A 22361-nucleotide genomic window follows, 5' to 3' on the forward strand; every position below is an offset into this window, starting at 1 on the left:
GAAGAATCAAATGATAAGGGGCAGATGCCAAACTCAGTGGCCCCCAAGATGCTGCATGATGTAGCCTGACTCTGACTTGCTCTACTCTGCTCTACCTACTCTGGTAGAGCACGCTGGTGTCTTTTCTATTTCTCAACTGTGCCCTGACTTTTCTTGCCTAAGAGCCTTTGCCCTTGCTGTTCCCTTTGCCAGGGATGCTCTTCTGGTTTTCCCCATGACTGGCCCCTTAGGGTTCAGTCGAGCCGGCATCCTCTGGGAAGCTCTTCCCTGAACATTCAGTCCACAGTAAAATTCCCCCAGCTAATCTCTGTCACAGTGCCCGGAAACCTTAGCATATCCCTCATAGTCATCACAGTTAGCACTTATCTTCTCTAAGGTAAAATTATTTAATTGTAACATGTACATAGAAAAGTATACTTTATCAGCATACAGTATAAGGAATTCTTTTTCTTTCTTTTTTTTTTGAGACATAGTCTTGCTCTGTCACCCAGGGTCGAGTGCAGTGGCATGATCTCAGCTCACTGCAACCTCCACCTCCCAGGTTCAAGCGATTCTCCTGCCTCAGTCTCCTGAGTAGCTGGGATTATAGACAAGCACTACCATGCCTCATTTTTTATTTTAAGTAGAGATGGGGTTTTGCCATGTTGACCAGGCTGATTTTGAACTCCTGGCCTCAAGTAATCCACCTGCCTTGGCCTCCCAAAGTGCTGGGATTATAAGTGTGAGCCACCACACCTGTTCAGTATAAGAAATTCTCACAAAGCAAACTTTCCAGATAACAAACTTTCATATCAAGATAACATTACCTAGACCCCAGAAACCCCTGCATATTCCCAAAGTCATTGCTCCCTTCAAGAGTGATCACTAGCCTAACTTCTATTATCATAAATGAGTGTTGTCTATTTTTGAAGTTGGTATCAATACGATCATACATGATGAGATTCATCTCTGTGGTTAGAGGTAGCAATAGCTGGTCTCTCCGCATTGCTGAGTAGTATTCAATTTCATAGGTATACCACAATTTATCCACTTTCCTATGATGTATATTAGGTCCTTCTTTATTTTAAAATTATACCTATTTTTCATTATCTTTCTCTCCACCAGAATGTATATTTCACAAGTACAAGGACCATATCTGTCTTGTTCACTGTTGTGCTTCTTGTTTATAGCTGTACCTATCTGCTTGTTTACTGCTATGCACACAGTGGGCTCTCAACAAATATTTGCTAAATACAAGAGCTTATTAAGGGCTTGATATAAGCCAAGCATATTGTTAGGCTCTGGCAATATAACAGTATCAAGGCACAATCTTAGTTCTAGAGTTTCTCACAGTTGAGTCAGAAATTGCATACTCCTCTTTGACTTCTTAACACCCTTTGCCAATTGCATGAGCGAACGAAAATCTTACTTAGAAGCTCGCAAAGCCAGTCTAAGAATCAATTTTGGGAGAGTTTGTCTGGTTAAGAGTTAACTGACCTAGACAGAATTGAACCCGAAAGGTGACCTTGCATGAATGAACTGAAATAATTGGGCCAGAGTAGCTGACGGTAAAACTCTAAATAAACAAACGGGCTTCGATGAGCTGCTCAGAGAGCGAATCCTCCTAAAATAGAGTCCACCTAAAAGCATTTAATATGTATAGAAACTACTTGTGCATCAAGGTCAGAATTCAGAATTGCAGTAAGGAATTCCAAGCAGAAAACCTGAAAAGATGAAAGATGATTATTGTAAGAGAAAGTGCAGCAGCAGCGTTTGCTAGAACTATTCAAGCATTCTTGGTTCCATCTACCTCATTAACTAAGAACTGAAAATTCCCACTGTACTTCAAGCAGTTTGTAATTTACTGAACCGTTCTGGAGAAGTGTGAAATGTGATCTACAGTGAGAAAACTGCATGTTCTAAGTGTTGGTCTCAGCAGAGGCAATGTTGAAGTTAGAGCAAGCTCAGGTCAAATCCTACCTCTGCTGAGAGACCTTGGTCAAGTAGTTGGCTTTGGGTTTTTCCTCTGTAAATAGGGGAAAGCAATATCTACTTTACACAGTCTTTGTGAGAACTAGTGGAATAATATATACATAATACACATATTTATAATACATATATAGCATAGTGTTTGGCATACAGTAAGGACTCAATAAAAGCAATATAAGAAGTATTATTATTTTCTTTTCCCTATCATTAAACTTTTATCTTCTTTCAATGTTTTTTTTTCTTATTTACTCAGCCTTTTAAAGGTATTATTGATGTACTATTCCTTACCTCATTCTTTCTTGGCCCCCTGTTTTAGAGGCTGCAAAGGCAATTGCTCCGTTCCCTGTTTTGCATGCAGTTCTGGGTGGCCATGTAACAGAGACAGAAAACTATCACGGGGTCTTCTGGACACATATTTAAAGTCCTTATAAAAAGAAGCATAATTACTGTTATAACCCTTTCTCTTCCTGCTGCCCCTTCTTCTGCTGAGAATACAAATATATTGTCTACAGCCATAGTATCTATCTCATGACCAACCAGGAAAAACCAGGAGCATCACAGAAATGTGGTTCTGGGTGGCTGAACAAATGTTTGTAGACACCCATCTCTGGGCTTCTCATTATGTGAGAAAAAAAATGAATGCCTACTTGTTCAAGTCACTGTATGTTTTCTCTTACTGGCAGCTGAATGCATTCTTAATGGATACATGTGGTTTACCATAGTCATAGAAGAACACATACTTACTAAAATGTTTATTGGTTAATACGTCACCTATTGCAACAGCAACTCTATCAGAAAGAAGGGGGAAGCAATGCTTATTGTAAAAGAAGGAATTTGAAATAGCAGCATTCTAAGCATGGGCAACAGGGAGTAGGAAAGTATCTTTGGGTGTATGGAGATGTTCAAGTTCTATACATGAGTGAGGTCCTTTTCTACTTAAAGTATAATGGCAGCATTGTATATTGCAATTTAATAATATGAGCTATGCTTTTTCTTTTTAAAAAAGAAATCATTATCTGAAAAAAGGAGACAGGTTTTAAAAGCTTTTCTTTATTATAGATAACTGGAAAAAATGTTAACTCAACAAGGGCTTAAAAATCATCAGCTAATCTGGAGACATTAGGGCAATGTTTATTCCTTGAAGACTTCAAAATTTTATATCAGGCCATGAATTTTATTAAAACATCAAATATCCTTTCTACAACCAGACTAAAATATTTTCTACCCTAAATGAAGTCTTGTTTTTAGAAAATTTAGCAATCGTATCATCTTAACCAAATATTTACTTATTTACATAAAGTTCTTCTCACCTTTTATATTATATGTGTATAATTATATAACGCACTCTGAAAAAAGCATTTTAAGTGAGTTTTATTCATTTGCTTGAAGAAAAAATCTGAAAGACTTTATCATGGCAAAATAGGAACGAGTACTTCTGAAATGCAAGTTGAAGGAGGCAAACATATTGAAGGTGGGAAGAGTTATGACGAGGCTGTCACCCTGGACTTCCCTTTGGAACATGGTTTCCCAAAATTCAACTATTCAAATAATAATAGAATTATTTAAGTAATACTCTCATAAGCATGTCCTCCCCATGTACTAACTGTACTATTTACCTTTTGTTTTTGTATTACAATATATCAAATCACTTTTTTTTAACTAAAACTTGTTCTAAGCAATAATATCTGAAGTCCCAGGCTTTATGTAGCAGTTATAGTTAAAATAGATATGTTCCAACTCTTTCATGCCTCTACCACATTTTACGAAATGCTTCTTTAGAAAAAAAATGTAAAATTCTGCTATATGTAACAGTTCTTGCTCATTAAAAAAAAATTTAGGGTAGGCAAGGTGTGGTGGCTCACACCTGTAATCCCAGCCCTTCAGGAGGCTGAGGCAGGCAGATCATGAGGTCAGGAGATCAAGACTATCTTGGTCAACATGGTGAAACCCTGTCTCTACAAAAAATACAAAAATTAGCTGGGTGTGGTGGCGTGCACCTGTAGTTCCAGTTACTCAGGAGGCTGAGGTAAGAGAATTGCTTGAACCCAGGAGGCAGAGGTTGCAGTCAGCCAAGATGGCACCACTGCACTCCAACCTGGTGATAGAGTGAGACTCTGTCTCAAAAACAAACAAACAAACAAACAAACAAAACAAAACAAACAAACAAACAAAAAAACGGCTGGCAGCTATATATAAGTTAATTACTACTTTTTAAAAATTAGCTCAATTTTTAAATTATTTAATAATAGAAAGGCCAATCTGCTTGTTATTCCTAAATATCTATTTTTGGGCAGAAGAGAAAGAATAAAGAACGATAAGATGGCCACATGATACTATAACAGAGTTCTATGACCTACAGGGAAATGAACTTGGAGACATAATTTGAACATTGATTAGGATGGGATTCTTGCAGCAAACAATTATCTAGCAGAAGAGGAAAAAAATGGGAAAAATGCATCTAGAAGGTGAGTTGGGGCTAAAGATTGGACTGAAGGTCAAAAGAGAAGAGGAAAAGGATCAAAGAAAGGGGAAGAAGAGAAGAGAAGGTGAAGGTCTACTTTTTACCCTTTTGCCTACAAAGCTTTTAAAAGTTGTTCTTTAATAGGACAAATGTTCTACCCTTGAACTCAAAAACATTACAAAAAAAGAACATATTTTTCCAATTTGGAGGTACTCAGGCGTACTCACATGGATTCTTACGGCATGTGGTCAAATAAGGAGTTCTAGAGACAAAGATCGCATTAAGAGATAGTTGGCGAGTTGCCACCGTTCTCAAACGTTTCGATTTCAAGTCTCTTTCCCCTCTTAAAAATCACTGAAGACTTCAAAGAGGTTTTGTTTATATAAGTTGTTTTATAGCTATTAACAAATATTGAAGTAGATATTAAAACTGGGAGTTTAAAATATTAACTCATTAAAAGTAACAATAAACTCATCATATGTCAAATTGAAATAATACCCTTTTATGAAAATAATATTTTCCAAAACAAAATAATAGTGAAAAGACTGACAACATTTTATAGCATTGCAAATGTATTTTAGAGATTAGTAGAGGACAGATAGATTCTCATTTGTGTTTCTGCATTCAGCCTGTTGTGAAATACTGTTTTGGTTGAAGTATATGAAGAAAATCTGGGCTCCCACAGATAAACTGTTGGAGAACTGAGGGATATTGTAACAGCCTTTTCAGTTAAATGGGATAGTCTTTCTGATACTATAACAAAGCTCAAATAGTGGTGTTTTCTTGAAAGTTAGATGCAATGTAAAATCAGACACTGTATCAATGAGCTTTTCATATTCACTTACATTAAAACCCATTGATCTGTCTTGCTATTTGAATGAATATTTTACCCATAAGTGTTTTTTTGTTTTGTTTTGTTTTGTTTTTGAGACAGAGTCTTTCATTCTGTCACTCAGGCTGGAGTGCAGTGGTGTGACCTCTGCTCACTGCAACCTCTGCCCCCCAGGTTCAAGCGATTATCATGCTTCAGCCTACCAAGTAGCTGGGATTACAGGTGTGTACTACCACACCAGCCAATCAATTTGTGTGTGGGTGGGTTTTTTTTTTTTTTTTTTTTTTTGGTAGAGATGGCTTTTCACCATGTTGGCCAGGCTGCTCAAACTCCTGGCCTCAGGCAATCCACCCGCCTTGGCCTCCCAAAGTGCTGGGATTACAAGCATGAGCCACTGCACCTGGCCCATAAGTAGTTTTATTTTTTTAAAAATCATATATTAGTCATACCAAAAATGAATTCAGTGAGTTATATTAATTTTCCAAATGTTTACACATTTCAATCACACAATAAATAAAAATCGTATGATTTAATATTACCATTGATATCAAAAAAATCTTTAGGTATTAAGGCACTGTCCAGATTATGGTGGTGGATGGAAATCTCAAATTTTATTACCGGCAAAAAACACTGTCAGTTGTTTTACTTAAAGTAACAGGCTCCCTCCATCTACAAAATATTTAAATTTGTCTGTGATTGTTTTTCCAAGTAAAAATGATATTCCATTTTTTTAAAAAGCTCGCTTAGTTGGCAACTCAAACAGACAATTCCCTTCTCAGGAGACAACAATTATCCTTCCTCATGCTGCCTAAGTGCTTTATGCATATTTATCATTTTATTGTATCGGATATTAAAAAGTATGTGCCCAAAAAATTTAATAAAATTAACACTTTCTATGGTTTTGTCAAGGAAAGTATTCCATGAAGTTGGCTGTTTTTAAGCAGGAAGTACATGGCCATGAGAGATACAATGATTACTAGTATAGTTTGGCACCACTGCCTTGGTTTGTGCTAAAGTACCAGCAGTCTTCCTCATCATCACTTTTGCATCATTGTTGAAAATGTTAATACAGTGAGAAAAAAAGCATATAATATCTTGGCATCACTAGGAAAATCACCTTGCAGACTTCCAGGGGCATGTAGACTATGCTTTGAGAACCACTGCTCTAGTGAAGCAATGAATCTGCTAGTAGTGAATCTACTACCAGCAAGACAGTAGTCAGGAGGAGAGCGTAGGGTATGAACTTGGAGAACACAGCGTGAGAATGTAATAGGCAGGAAATAGAACATGGCACAGGGGCTTGCATGCCAAACTGAGGAGTTAGGCTTTAATTCAAAGAATGATGGGAAACCATCGAAGTGTTTTGCAAAGGAGTGACATGGTTTAAGAACATGCAGAATCAGGGAACAGAAATGAGTTCTGGGGGTAAGCACAGAATCAGGAGAATGTTTCAGGCTTGCTGTGATATTTGAGAGGAGGGTCCTGAATAGCATCTAGAATCTCAGTTTTCAGAGACAGGGATAGCTGGGAAAAGAGGAAGGTGGCAGGGAGAAAAGGCGAGACACAGATAAGGAGGGCATTCAGGGTGAGGGTCCAAAACGGGCAGAGGAAAGGCAAAGGTGAGAAAATGTGTGGCCTTCTTGCAGGACACAGTAAGGATCTCTTTTGTCAATTTACAATCTAGACCCTGCTGGCTCGAAAAACAAGGATTAGAGGCAGCTGTCTGTGTGAGTATACACAACAGAGGAGTCCAGAAAAAAAGTCACAACTATTAGAAATGAAACGGCAGAGAGTTCCATTTGGCTGGAGCTCAGATTAAAAGACTAGAACAGCAACATATGAAATCACTAAATCACCACACACCATCTTGGGTCTTATAAAGTTTAATAGTGAACTTATCAGTAGCAATTATTTCCAGAGAAAAAGTTAAAAAAAATCTGAATGCAGTCTATGTACAGGTTATACGTGATGCTAATGTAACATTCACAAACTGTGACCATAAGCTTCACTGACACTGATTTAGATAAGAACCTTATCCTGTTCTTATGAACAGGGAGAGAAGGTACATGCGATTGGCAGTCATTTTTCAGGCTGCTAGGGGATGTGGAGGAATGTGGACATCTTGGCTGGTTGTTCTAACAATCGCCATTCAGGATCCAGAAGAGCAGAGAGAAGAAACAAGACAGTCTGAAGGTGATCTGAAACTGGGAAATACAGAAAACACAAGTGCACACCCTAATGTATACTAGGAACTTTAGTTAATAATAATGTATCTGCATCGGCTCATCGACTGCAACAAATACAGCACACTAATGCAAGGTGTTAATGATAGGGGAAACTGTGTTGGAGGTAGGGGGATAAGGAGTATATGAGAACTCTCTGTACCTTCTGCTCAATTTTTCTATAAGCCCCAAACTGCTCTAAAAATAAAGCATATTAATTAAGGAGACACACACATGTGCACACAAAGACCTTCTATAAAGGATCCAAATATAGCAGCACACATGATGCAGGCCTAAGCATGTCCAGGGAAGAACAGAAAATTCTATCACTCAAGCCTGTCCTGATATTCAGAAGCAGGAAAGAGTAAAAAGCCATCAGCCCATCTGAGTTTCATCACCTGATGAAACTCATTACAGCAATATGAGCTGGCTGAATTGTACAGAGATTTCAGAGACTTTTCTGCACCCGCAAATGAGTTCTGGCTTATTAAAATGACATTTATCATTGGCTCAATTCTCCCTCTGTGATTTTGTATTATTGATAATTTAAAGGCATCAGTGATTTGATTACTCTTGCTCCATCTGACAGGGAAATAGCTTTTGATTCTTTTGGAAGCAGTGGAGAGGTTGAAATTCCCTCAACACTGAGTGACACCACTTGTCCTATCAATGGACAAACAGTGTTTATTTCATGTATTGGTAAACACGTGGAGATACTTCACGGAATATTACTGAAATCACTTTGGAGATTTTTCCCTTTATAGTATTTGTTTGAAAGAAATGTCAAGAACATGTCTCTGTGGTTAACAGTAGTTCAAATTTCATTTTTTGGTAAATCTACTGTTTTAGTAACTCCACTGATGCATTTTAAAGGTATTAATGCCATTTAAAAGTCTTTCTGTCTTTTCCCTTTACTTTTTTCACTTGGCAAAACCTTACTTGTCTACCAAAAGTCTATTTCAGATCACTTCTCTCTAATGGCCCCTCCAGCCCCTGAATGATACTTTTTTTGTCTAAACTCCCTCATCACTGACTCTTGGTATTTATTATATGATTAGTATAAAGCATAAACTTTAATGTCTGCCTTGCATCAGCATTGCCCATGAAGCTTGCAGAAAATATTGATGCCTATAATCCCACCACAGACCCACTCACTCAGAATGGCTGGGAATAGAAACCCAGGTATGTACAAGTTTAGAAACTTTATGAGCATTTCTGATATAAGCCAAAGTTGAGAGACATTGCAAGAAACACCTGCTGAACGAACTGACCTATGGCATATTTTTATAAAGGATTTAAGGTATTTCCTATTCTTTTTAGTATGAGTTAAATATTCTGCAACTTCATGTGAAGTAGAAACTAGATTTTTCTTTTTCAGAAAGAACCTTAATGTACATTTTTTTTTTTTTTTTTAAGATAGAGTTTTGCTCTGTCACCCAGTGGCATGATCTCTGTTCACTGCAACCTCTGCCTCCTGGGTTCAAGCAATTCTCCTATCTCAGCCTCCTAAGTAGCTGGGAATATAGGCACATGCTACCATGCCTGGCTAATTTTTGTAGTTTTAGTAGAGACGGGCTTTTGCCATGTTGGTCAGGCTGGCCCAGAACTCTTGACCTCAGGTGATCCACCCACTGCAGCCTACCAAAGTGCTGGGATTATAGTAACCTCTTATGCTTTCTTGCCAGATGTTTTTGGAGCTGGTGCTTTCTGGGCTGAGTTTTTATGACCCTTCTGAGCTTCCAGAGGTGGCACTGCCTCCTGGCCTGTGGCTTTCTGGGCAGGCACCTTCTGGGCTGCAGCCTTCTTGCCCGCAGTGGTCATCGTTTTTTTGCTGGAACTTTAGCAGCAGCACTCTTAATAACAGATGCTTTTCTGGGAGAAGCTTTCAGGAGAGCTGCCTTTTGAAACTTCTTAACTTCATTCTTGATTATTCTGTTCCTCATTTTGCCTTTATGACTTTAAAATGATCAAAATCTGCCATCTTGGCTTTCCATTCTCTGGCTTCAATCTTTTCGGCCTATTGTGTATCTGCCCATTTTGTATTGTCTACCTTCTGCCAGGCTTGTGGGACATAAGCCTTGGTGGGCACTGTGTGGAATCTTGAGGATGAAGTCAGCGAGCTGCATGCATTTGAAAGGCATAGCCTATCTCCTTACATGAGTGCAAGGTTCATCAACCAAAGGCCTGTTCTGATCAATAACCTCTACAATGGTGATCAATTTTCCAGCATAAGGCCCAAAGAAGATGTAGGCTATCTGGCCAACCTCCATGAAACTCCTGAGCACCATGTCAGTGGCGTTCAGTGAGAAGGAAACTAGATTTTTCAATGCAGTTTTAGAAGACTAAATGAGGACTCAGTAGATGGTACAGTCAAGCAGATTTAGGGGTAACATAAGGATGAAGCTCTGTTATTTGGAGCTTTTTATAAATGAATTAGGTTGTCATCTGATGCAACCTAGAGAGTATGTGACTACCACAGCCCCTTGCACATAGAGTTTATGGTACTTGGTGTCATAGGGTTTTTTTCCTTTATGTTTCCCAGGCTGGTCTCAAACTCCTGGGCTCAGGTAATGCTCCCACCTTGGTTTCCCAAAATGCTGGGATTACAGGTGTGAGCCACTGTGTCTGACCCCAGAGGTATTTTCCAAATAGAAAAAATTATCTAAAACTTGAAAATAAAGCCTGGGCAACATAGCAAGATCCCATACCTAAAAACTTTCTCAAAAAATTAACCAGTCATAGTGGCACATGACTGTGGTCCCAGTTACATTGGAGAATGAGGTTTGGGGATTACTTGAGCCCAGCAGATTGAGGCTGCAGTGACCTATGATGGCACCACTGCACTCCAGCCTGGGTGACAGAGACCCATCTCAAAAATAATAATAAAAACAATAAAAATTAAACTTGAAAATCAAAATGAAAGATGAATGTGTCACGTAGTTTGTGATGAAGGGCATTGTTTAACAAGGCTGGAGAATGAGGTCCTCTCATTCTCCAGAAAAACTCTATGTTTGTTTAACTTACTTTTTTCTACTGATTAGGTCCAGATTCTATGAAACTAGAAGTTAACTTGTAGAATACTGATAAATTATAAATAATCTCTGTCTACTGGAAAAAAGATAACCCCCCAAATTATATCATTATTGATCTAAAGAACATTAACCAATTTTGAATGTAACTCAGCAAACTTATTTTTGCATCCCTTTGCTGGCCAGCTATATAAATCTCTCATCCTTTATTGCACTTGGAACCAGCTTTTCCATTTTGCTAGTTCCTTCATTAATGAGTTAAATAAATCTTTGATAACGACTCATTAGATATTTATAGGAGTCATGTTTTTAACTTTGTGAAAAATATACTTTGACAATATTTAAAGGACTTATCATAAGACTCGGCAGTTAAGTGCTATCCAATAAGTGTTAGTCATTATCTATGTCTTAGGAGAACTCTGTATGTTTATTTTTTTAAAAGATGCTATTAGGGTACAATCTGCTTCATTATCTGTGTTTCTGGCTGCTCATATGCATGAGATCTATTCAGATAAGCAACCACCTTGTGTTGCAGGAGGTGTACTTTTCTGGGGTAAAAGAAGACGTACCACTGTATTCACATAAGACATAACCAGGAGGCTTGTCCTAGGGCAGACTCCACACTCTCAGGAATATTTGCTTCCCTGAAGGCTTACAGCAGACAAAGCCACCTGTCCTTTGCAGCTGAGCTGGCTGCTGCCAAATATAAGAGCAGTGAATCCACTAGCAGGAACAACTTGAGGCCATGTCAGAACACATCCTCCATGGATACACTCCCATTTAGAAATACAAAGGCCTTCCTATGCAAACGTCCTTTCAAAGAATAAGTGGATTCAAAGTTGGGTGTCACAGAGTAGATACCAGTAGAGAAGGGTAGATACACTGAGCTGAGTCAGCTTCTTGGGCCTCTGACACATCAGCAGGGAAGGAACAATGACATACGTGACTCCCAGCATGGGCAACCAAGAATCCAGGAGCAGAAATGGACAGGGGAACAATGTGGGACAAGTCTTCTTAAAAGAGCAAGTTAGGCTGGGCACGGTGGCTCAAGCCTGTAATCTCAGCACTTTGGGAGGCTGAGGTGGGCAGACCACGAGGTCAAGAGATTGAGACCATCCTGGCCAACATGGTGAAACCCCGTCTCTACAAAAAATACAAAAAAAAAAAAAAAATTAGCAAGCTAAATTCTGTCAGGAGGGACCAAAGGGCTAGAGAGAAAACTAATCCTGGGAACGAGAAAACACCCACAATTGTGTGTGTGGCATAGATGGCAGCTGAGGTGATCTCAGATGCCCCATGGAAGCCAGAACCCAAAGCCAAGCAGACTGCAAGATGGCAGGGGAGATATGAAAGCTGCACATTCCAAATCTTTGCAACTCAAAGACCTCCTTTTGGAAGCTTGTCTCTTTGATTTAAAAAGTAATAATAATGGACCAGAGCAGGCCTTACAGCCTTCACTTCACTGAAATTCTTCATTTATTTGTATTTGGTCCCCAGAACCCTCACAATGTGACTGAGATTTTTGAGTTCTAAGAAGCTTCTATGAAAAGTTAAGTATCAATTTCTAGTCATTCATTTCCTAATGTCTCCCCTTACACATACTCAGTTGACGTCTGCTCTGCTGATAGACCTGGATTTTTGGTGAAGGTTGAGAAGGACAGAGGCATCATTCTGGAATGTTGGTTAAAAATATACAGGGAAAGGAGAAGATATCCAAAGGTGGGAGACAGAAAAGAAATACCAGAGGGGGGAAAAGACATTTCCCCCTCTGTACTTACTGTTCAAATCAGCACTTACTGTTCAAATTTCTGAAGCCCTAATTCATCCATTCATCCATCCATCCATCCATGTGCCCTTCCATCCATCCATCCATTCTTCCATCTGTTCATCCATCCATCCACTCATGAACCCGTACACCCACCTGTTCAACTACTTATTAAGCATCACTATGTGTCACACACAGTTCTAGGCACTGAAAAGTCAGTGATCATTTAAAGAGCAATAAATCTTGCCCTTTTGGAACTATTGTTCTAGTTGATGATCATGAGACCCAATGGATGATAGGAGTTCACACCCAACACTTTACATAATGTGTCATTAAAAGAAGTAAATTTGGACTAACACTTTTTATGAAGACACCAAAGGGCAAAATGGGTTTATGACTCAAATTTGGCCATAAACGACGGTCACATTTCTTTCTCTAAAAAGATGTACAGCATTTAAAGAGAAGAAATATTAGATTGCATGGGGGCTAAACACTGGATCAGAGGAATGCAGCCTCAAAAATTACCTTTGGTGCATAAGCATAAGATTTTAGGAGTTTTGCATATAGTCTCTAGCATTTTTTTTTTTTTTTGAAATGGAAGTATTGTTCTGTCGCACAGGCCGGAGGGCAGTAGCCTGATCTCATCTCACTAGGTTCAAACTCCATCTCCTGGGTTCAAACAATTCTCCTGCCTTAGTTTCTCAAGTAGCTGAGATTACAGGCACCTGCCACCATGCCTGGCTAATTTTTATATTTTTAGTAGGGAACGTGGTTTCCCCATGTTGGCTAGGTCTTAAACTCCTGACCTCAGGTGATCCACCCACCTCGGCCTCCCAAAGTGCTGGGATTACAGACGTGAGCCACTGCACCTGCACTAGTCTAGCATTTTCTAATATAGCATCTTACATTCCTCCAGAAAACTGTTAAGGTTCCAGAAAGAAAACAAACACTAAAAATGTGCGGCTTTCCTCGCACAAAGGTGACCTCAGTGATCAGTCTGAGACCTGCCAAGCAATGTCAGTGATGTGTGTTCTCTCCTTGTCCCAGTAAAAGGCAAACTCCATTTTCAAGCACAGGTGGGAATGGTGCACCTCAAATTTTTTTAAACCGCTAAGAACTACTATTGTTTCCTTCTACAGACCCAAGTTCTGAAAGACAACTTCCTAAAACTCTGTATTTATCAAGTAATGATAAACAAAGACTATTTCTTATTTTTGTTAACTGGAGCCTCAGATCAGCAGTAGCTCTACACGGAACTGACATAATTCCAGTTCTGATGTGTTAGTGGTCCTGGGAAAGTTGAGAGACAGCAAATATACATCCGGGCTCCTGGGCTCTGGAGCTAGACAACCATGTGGGACTTGAATTCTGGTTCAGCACTTATTAGTCGTGAGAACTTAGGCAATTTTTTAACCTATCAGACACAATTACAAAGTTAGGGGAGGCAAGTTAAAAAAGATATATGTGCAAGGCTATTTGTTAAAGTATTATTTATAATAACAAATGTCTATTGCTGGGGACTGGTTAAATAACAACTGTGTCACCACATGATCAAGTACTGTACAAATAAAAAAGGAGTGGAGAATAGCTTTAGATACTGGTATGGAATGACCTCCATTGAATATTGTCAATTTTAAAATATGAAGTTGAGAAATACATGTGTAGCATGATGCTATTTATCTAAGAGAGAAGGAGAGAAATACAAATGCACATGTGTGAATGCACAAAAGCACGCTTACATGGCCCCAGAGGAAACACCACACATCTACAACCATTTGATTTTTGACAAACCTGGCAAAAACAAGCAATGGGGAAAGGACTCCACATTTAATAAATGGTGTTGGGAAAACTGGCTAGCAATGTGCAGAAAGCAGAAACTGGACCCCTACCTGTCACCTTATACTAAAATTAACTCCAGATGGATCAAAGATTTAAACATAAAACCTAACACCATAAAAACGCTAGAAGAAAATGTAGACAAAACCATCCAGGATAGGCATAGGCAAGGACTGCATGACTAAAACACCAAAAGCAATGGCAATGAAAGCCAAGATAGACAAATGTGATCTAATTAAACTCCAGCAAAAGAAACCATAATTCTGTACAGCAAAAGAAACCATAATTAGAGCGAATCAGCAACCAACAGAATGGGAAAAAAATTTTGCAATCTACCCTGCTGACAAAGGGCTGCTATCCAGAATCTACAAAGAAACAAAACAGATATACAAGAAAAAAACAAACAACCCCATTCAAAAGTGGGCGAAGGAGATAAACAGACACTTTTCAAAAGAAGACATATTTGAGGCCAACAAACATAGCAAAAAATGCTCATCATCACTGATCATTAGAGAAATGCAAATCAAAACCACATTGAGATACCATCTTGTGCCAGTTAGAATGGCGATCATTAAAAAATCTGGAGACAACAGATGCTGGAGAGGATGTGGAGAAATAGAAACATTCTTATACAGTTGGTGGGGGTGTAAATTAGTTCAACCATTATGGAAGACAGTGTGGCAACTTCTCAAGGATCTAGAAATAGAAATTCCATTTGACCCAGCAATCCAATTACTGGATATATACCCAAAGAACTATAAATCATTCTATTATAAAGACACATGCACATGTATGTTCATTGCAGCCCTGTGAACAATAGCAAAGACCTGGAACCAACCCAAATGCCCATCAATGATAGGCTGGACAAAGAAAATGTGGTACATATACACCATGGAATACTATGCAGCCATAAAAAATGAGTTCGTGTCCTTTGTAGGGACTTGAATGAATCTGGAAACCATCATTCTCAGCAAACTGACACAAGAACAGAAAGCCAAACACTGCATGTTCTCGCTCATAGGTGGGGTGTTGAACAACAAGAACACGTGGCCTCAGGGAGAGGAGCATCATACACTGGGGGCAGTTGCGGGGGTAGGGGAGAGACAGCGGGGAGTGGGGAGGGAGGGGAGGTTGGGGAGGGATAACATGGGGAGAAATGCTAGATATAGTATGCATCTAAAGTAAAATAAATAAAAATTTTTTTTTAATGGAAGACAAACTAAAGCTTAAAATGAAATGATGTCTAGAGTGTGATCTCTGAATACCATTTCCTATGAAACTTAACTAGGGTTCCTTGGAGCAATGGCCAATTTCCTGTCTTAAGCATGAAATGTACATGATGACCCTAATCTTACCAGAAATTAAGGAAGCTATCAAAGACTGATGGGATTCTGTTTAAAGGACTCATGAACCAACTAAAGGAGGCTCTCACTGGCCACAGATGGCTTAAGAATGTGTAATAATAATGACTGCGTAGTATTGTTGTCAAATAAATCATAATATTACTCACAAAACAAAAAATATAAATAACCTTTCAAGGATGTTAAGGAACCAACCCATTATTTTCATAACATAAGTATCAAGCTTTTGTGTGTGTTTGTGCATACCACATGAACTGCATCTCAGATTAAATAATTCATGAGAGAAACTTTCTCTTTATATACTTTTTCCAGCTAATACATGAAAAATAGAACGATAATCTTCACCCTGTTGCAACTCCCAAAAAAATAATGGATGAAGGCAATTGTCGCTGATGGATATTAAGTCCCCAAAGAAAGAGAACTAGTTATTATATGTCTACTAATGGAAGTACAAATACTGCCTCTGAAGTATTCTTGTAGAGGAATGAAATATTAATGTGATAATCACTGAATCCTATTACCAATTTATGGGGAATGGTGAGAACTATGTTAAATGATATCAAGGGGTATAGCCAGCAAAATCTAGATGATGGAAAACTCTCCTAATATCTTCAAGAAAAAAAATGCAAGCAAAAAAAAATAGGGAAAGAGAAATTCTGTAGATTAAAAGATACATAAGGGCTATACCAATCAATTATAATGTATGTACCTCATTTGGAACCTGATTTGAATGAATGGACTAGAAAATATTTGTGAGATCTTCAAGGAAGTCAAAAACTGACTGAATATTTGAGGACAGGAAAGATTTACTGTTAGACTTTCAGATATAATAATGGTATGGTGGGTTATGTTTGAAAGACAGATCTTTATGTTTTGGAGATTCATAGTATAATATCTATGGATATAATAATGTTATGTCTGGAATATGCTTTAAAATAATTCATTTCAGGGGCATGGGGAGCATAAATGAAACAGGTGAGTTATGAAGTGATCATTAATAAGCTGGATGATTGGTAGAGGGTTTGTTACACTAGCCTCTACCTGCGTGTGTGTATGTATGTATATATGTATGTGTGTGTGTATATATATATACATATATATACACACACACATACATATATACATATATATATACACATACATATGTATATACATATGTATATGTATATATATACATATGTATATGTGTATATGTATATATATACATATGTATATGTATACGCACACATATATGTGTGCATATACATATATGTAAATATATATTATATACACATGTATATATATTTACACATGTATATATGTATACATTTACATATGTATATATGTATATATAATATATATGTATACATTTACATATGTATATATGTATATATAATATATATGTATACATTTACATATGTATATATGTATATATAATATATATGTATACATGTATACATAAATATATATAATACATTTACATATGTATATACATATATACATGTATATATACAAATGTATATACATATATACATGTATGTACATATGTGTATACATGTATATATGTATGTACATATGTAAATATATACGTACATATATATATACACATATATATGTTTAATATTTTCATAATTTAGACTTTTAAAAAAGTTAGCGAGTGATCTAACTCTGGTGGGAGTAGTGGGGGCAAAGGCAGGGAATGCCAGTGACCAGGTCTATTTATAGCAAAGTAACTTTCCCACCATGATCATTCTTCTTCTCAACCTCCTAACACCATGAGTTTCACTTGCTTGTGCCATACTGCAAACATTTTGAAAAGCTGCTTTTTGAATGTCATGCACCTTGAGTCTTGCTTTTGCCATACAGCATTTTTGTTGTTGTTGATACCAAAGTAGCCTTCTTATAGAACTGCGTTACTCACCCAGTACCTAATGGTGAAATCTCTGGTCATTCCCAAGACTGAAAGAATGTAATTTGATACTGTTAGAGACACATCAGCTTCCCTGCTCCCATACCTGCTCAAGATGATTAAGTTGATGATAAGAAAGTAAGCACAGTGAGCAGAAAAACGGCAAAATCAACACTTTTCTTATTTCTCATTGGCCATATTATGAGGTTAAAATCAAAGGTGAGTTCTTCAAATCTCTCAAGACAAGCCCTTCCCAGTGTAAACAGAAAAAATATTCGATAGATCATCATCATTAACACTGAACCATGCCCTGTGCATAGTGTGTCTTGAGATGTCAGCCATGATAGCTTGAAACCATCATAATTAATAACACATAAAAAATAAGAGTCTAGAACACAAAGAAAAACTCTTTTCACAAAGGGGGTGGTGGTCAGGTGCAGTGGCTCAAACCTATAATTCCAGCACTTTGGGAGGCCAAGGTGGGCAGATCATTTGAGGCCAGGAGTTCAAAACCAGCCTGACCATCATGGTGAAACCCCATCTCTACTAAAAATACAAAAATTAGCCAGGCCTGATGGTACATGCCTGTAGTCCCAGCTACTTAGGAGGCTGAGGCACGGGAATTGCTTGAACCCGGGAGGTGGAGGTTGCAGTGAGCTCAGATCATGCCACTGCACTCCAGCCTGGAGGACAGAGCAAGATACTGTCTTAAAATAAAATTAAAAAATAAAAAATAAAAATGAAGCTATTTTCTTGTTAACCATTAAAAAAAAGGATGTTATAGAGAAAGCAATTTGAAAGTAGAAACTCTTTTTGGAAATGACTCTTTTAGTGTGTGATGTGAGTATGTACCCATATATTTGATGTGCTTATAAAAATCTCTAATGGTAATCCCAGCATTTTGAGAGGCTAAGGTAAGAGGATTGCTTAAGGTCAGGAGTTCAAGAGCAGGCAGGGCAACATGACAAGTCCCCATCTCTAAAAATAAATAAATTAGCTAGGTGTGGTGTCACATGCCTGTAGTCCCAGCTACTTGGGAGGCTGAAGCAGGATAATGCCTTGAACTCAGGAATTTGAGGTTAAAGTGAGCTATGATCGTGCCACTGCACTTCAGCCTAGATGACAGAGTGAGAACAAGTCCCTACAAAACACACACACACACACACACACACACACACACACACACACCCCTCCCTAAAATACTGTAAAGGATCTTACAAACTTGATTAATCTGCTTTCAAATGTTTTTAAGAATTTTAGTAAGTTTTAAATAAATTTTCTAAAAAAAATAGACGCAACAGTTAATGAATAATAATAATAGATTGCCACAAGAAAAGTTAGCAATTTGCTAGCAGATTTCTTTTTTTTAAATCTTGGAGTAATTGGTGGGTAGAACTGAAACACAGATATCTTGGTATTAAATGCACAGCAAGCAATGCCTATCTTTCATTTGAATCTAAGGATCTTTCTAAAGTACCTTTTTTCGTTATGATCAAGTATTTTTTTAAAACCTCAAGCCAGGCACAGTGGCTCACACCTGTAATCTCAGCACTTTGGGAGGCTGAGGCAGGTGGATCACTTGAGCTCAGGAGTTAGAGACCAGCCTGAACACAGTGAAACCCTGTCTCTACCAAAAATACAAAAAATTAGCTGGGCGTGGTTGCATGCACCTGTTGTCCCAGCTACTTAGGAGGCTGAGGCGGGAGGATCACTTGAGTCTGGGAGGTGGAGGTTACAGTGAGCTGAGATTGCACCACTGCACTCCAGCCGGGGTAACAGAGCAAGACCCTGTCTCACACACGCATGCAAAAAACCAAAAGCCTCAGAACTGCGCCTTTGAGTTACTAATTCGGAAAGTCTGAAACAAAAATTTTCAAAAATCCTAAAGCACATTCAAGCATATTTTTGATTAAAATATTTTATTTTCATGAGAGTGAAAACACTTTTATACCATTGATAAATATAATACAACCAAAACATCATATTGTCTATGGTTCCTCCTTTTAAATGTATACTTTTATCTGTATTTGTCCAGGCATAGAATATTAGCATGATGCTAGTTACTAAAGAATATAAAGAAGAGGGTGTCCTCAAAATGTTTTACTGTTAAGATGTGTGTTCAAAATAGCTTAGAAACCATGGATATAGCGATTAAGGGTCTTCATTTTGGAATTGGACAGCTTAAGCTTGAATTTTAAACCTACTGTGGTCTTGAGACAATAGCTTCACTTATGTAAGCCTCAGTTTGTCTGTAAAACAGGTATATTAATAGCATCTGCATTTTATATGTTCTAAAGATTAAATGAGATAATGGGTAAAGTTGTAGCTGTCTTTGGCGCATAGTTAGAATACCAAAATGTTAAGTATTATCACCATAATATCATAATCGTCCTCTTCCTTGTCATCATCACCATCATGATGAAATCAAACTGTCTGGGCATGATCATTTGTTTATGCTCTAACTATAATAATAAAATGTAAGTAATCTTCAATGTGTTTCTCACAGTTGTGTAAAAAAGTCATTTATTTTGACAGTTTTATCAAAGGTACAGCTGCTCAACTAGGTCAGGTGTCCCTCAAGGCCTGCTTGAATGATGTGATATGAACACAGCACACAGTCAAATCTGAAATAACTGAAGGGCAGGCAGTGAATGCAATACCTTTTCTTATTAGATAGCTCCTTTAATTATTTACAAAGTACATAAATGAAAAATAGTTATCATTCACTAAATCAGGCAGGACATAGGCCAAGAACTTCTCACCATATGTATTCCTCCCTCAATTCCCTCTAGGGTTCTGCATGTGTGGCTGAATCCTTAGGTTTTCTCAAGTTTTCTCAGATGAAAACCAACTGACTTAAATGGTATTTCTATTTCTAGATCCTTGAGGAACTGCCACACTGTCTTCCACAATGGTTGAACTAATTTACACTTCCACCAACAGTGTAAAAGTATTCCTATTTCTCCACATCCTCTCCAGCATCTGTTGTCTCCTGATTTTTTAATGATCGCCATTCTAATTGGCATGAGATAGTATCTCAGTGGGGTTTTGATCTGCATTTCTCTAATGACCAGTGATGATGAGCTTTTTTTCATGTGTTTGTTGGCTGCATAAATGTCTTCTTTTAAGAGGTGTCTGTTCATATCCTTTGTCCACTTTTTGATGGGATTGTTTGTATACCTATGTAACAAACCTGCACATTCTGCACATGTACCCCAGGACTTAAAGTATAATAACAATCATAAAAAAGAAAGAAAACCAACTGAGTTAAGAGGTTGAAATAAGCATGCACTTTACTAGGAAGTCGGTGACCCATGGAAAGTTACTCACTTCTCAATGTCTAGATCTTAAATAAGATTGTAAATAAGATCTTAAATGATCTCAAATAAGATCTGTGCCTTCAAAAATAAGTGTGTTTTAAAGACCTACCAGAATGACCTTGGGACCCCACACAGCTGTATTTTTAAAATTTACAAAGCTATTGTATGTGTACTTTAGTCCCTGTTTTAGCTTTTGATGTGATGGTATTACTTGTTGGTAGGGTTTTCCTGCAGACAGGGTCTTTCCCAAATAATGGGATTATTATACTTTCAATCAGATGACTTCTCTGTTCAAATAAACTGCTATCTTGCCCCTCTTTTTGTACTATACCAGACAGCTAACAAATATGGGCAAAATAAACCTCTTCTTGTGAAGGAAAGCGTGATTTCACTCACATTTTTCCAAGAGAATTTAAAAAATAAACTCCACTGAAGTTGAAATTTAAAAGACTAATGGCTTAGGGTATGTTTCACTCATCTTAAATAGGACTGCAAAGAGGAAACAGAGTTGAGTTTCCAAAATTAATCTGGCTCCATATTCAATGCTGGTGATTTCAAAGGAATTTATTCAATGATTACAAAAAATATGTTCTTCCTGATTTTTGCTGAGAGCAGAGATTAGTTTCTGAGTGATTGATTTTATTGGGCAGATTGTGTTGGTTCAAAACATAGACTCTGGCATCAGATGGAACTGGTTTCTGGTCATATCTCTGCAGTTCCTAGTCATATGATCCTAGACAAATAAACTCATTTTCTAGGAAAAACAGCACCTACATTCATGGTTGAATTAAATGAGTTAATGTGTATAAATGCATAATGCCTGGTCAAAAAAAGCACTCATTATATGTAAACTTTCATCAGCATCTCATCATGACCATGTTTATCACCAGCACCATTTGCATGATTACCATGAAATAGTCTGACACTTTAAAGTAGAAATGGAGATGCCTCGGTTAAAGTTCCAGTTCCCACATTTTTCTGAATCTCTAGCATACCAGAAGCATTCACTGTGCAATTTGGTGTCTCCTTTTCTCCAAGCAGAAAATGGGCTCAATAAAACCTGCTGAAAGATTTCCCCAAGTGGTAAGCCCAGCAAAATCAAATGCACTAATGTATTAGAATTTGGAAGCAAATGTCAAGTCTGTAAAACAGAACTGTGGCAACATAAAGCTGACACACAGCTCAATCACTGGTGTTTATGAAGTTCTGTATCAATGGCCACTATGCGAGCTAGAGTTGGTGCCAAGAGCTTTATATGTACTATCCTATGGATTCTTCTTGACAATCCTGAGAAATAAGCACCACTATTACAAGTGAGGAAACCAAGACTTAAGGAGACTGAGGAATGTGTCCAAAGTCATACAGCCAGGATGGAAGAAGACTCCAAGCTCGAACCAAAGCCAGTGTTCTTAATAAACCCATTATATAGTACCCGCTTAAAGGGGAGTAGGAGGATGTGAGTCTAACCAGCACACTTAAAAGCACTTTAGGCCGGGCGCGGTGGCTCAAGCCTGTAATCCCAGCACTGTGGGAGGCCGAGGCGGGTGGATCACGAGGTCAAGAGATCGAGACCATCCTGGTCAACATGGTGAAACCCCGTCTCTACTAAAAATACAAAACATTAGCTGGGCATGGTGGCGCGTGCCTGTAATCCCAGCTACTCAGCCTCCTGAGTAGCT

The 22361-nt window shown here is 38.0% G+C and overlaps 1 protein-coding gene and 1 pseudogene across 41 annotated transcripts in view; both read right to left on the reverse strand.

Moving 5' to 3' along the window:
* CADPS (calcium dependent secretion activator) overlaps positions 1–22361 on the reverse strand; it is a 471326-nt gene that overhangs the window by 364210 nt on the left and 84755 nt on the right. The window lies entirely within an intron of this gene.
* On the reverse strand, positions 9094–10056 carry LOC116559464 (annotated as a pseudogene).

The sequence above is a fragment of the Sapajus apella genome, unplaced genomic scaffold (genome assembly GCF_009761245.1).
Source record: "Sapajus apella isolate SASKATOON/1434 unplaced genomic scaffold, GSC_monkey_1.0 scaffold23, whole genome shotgun sequence".
NCBI classification, from domain to species: domain Eukaryota; kingdom Metazoa; phylum Chordata; class Mammalia; order Primates; family Cebidae; genus Sapajus; species Sapajus apella.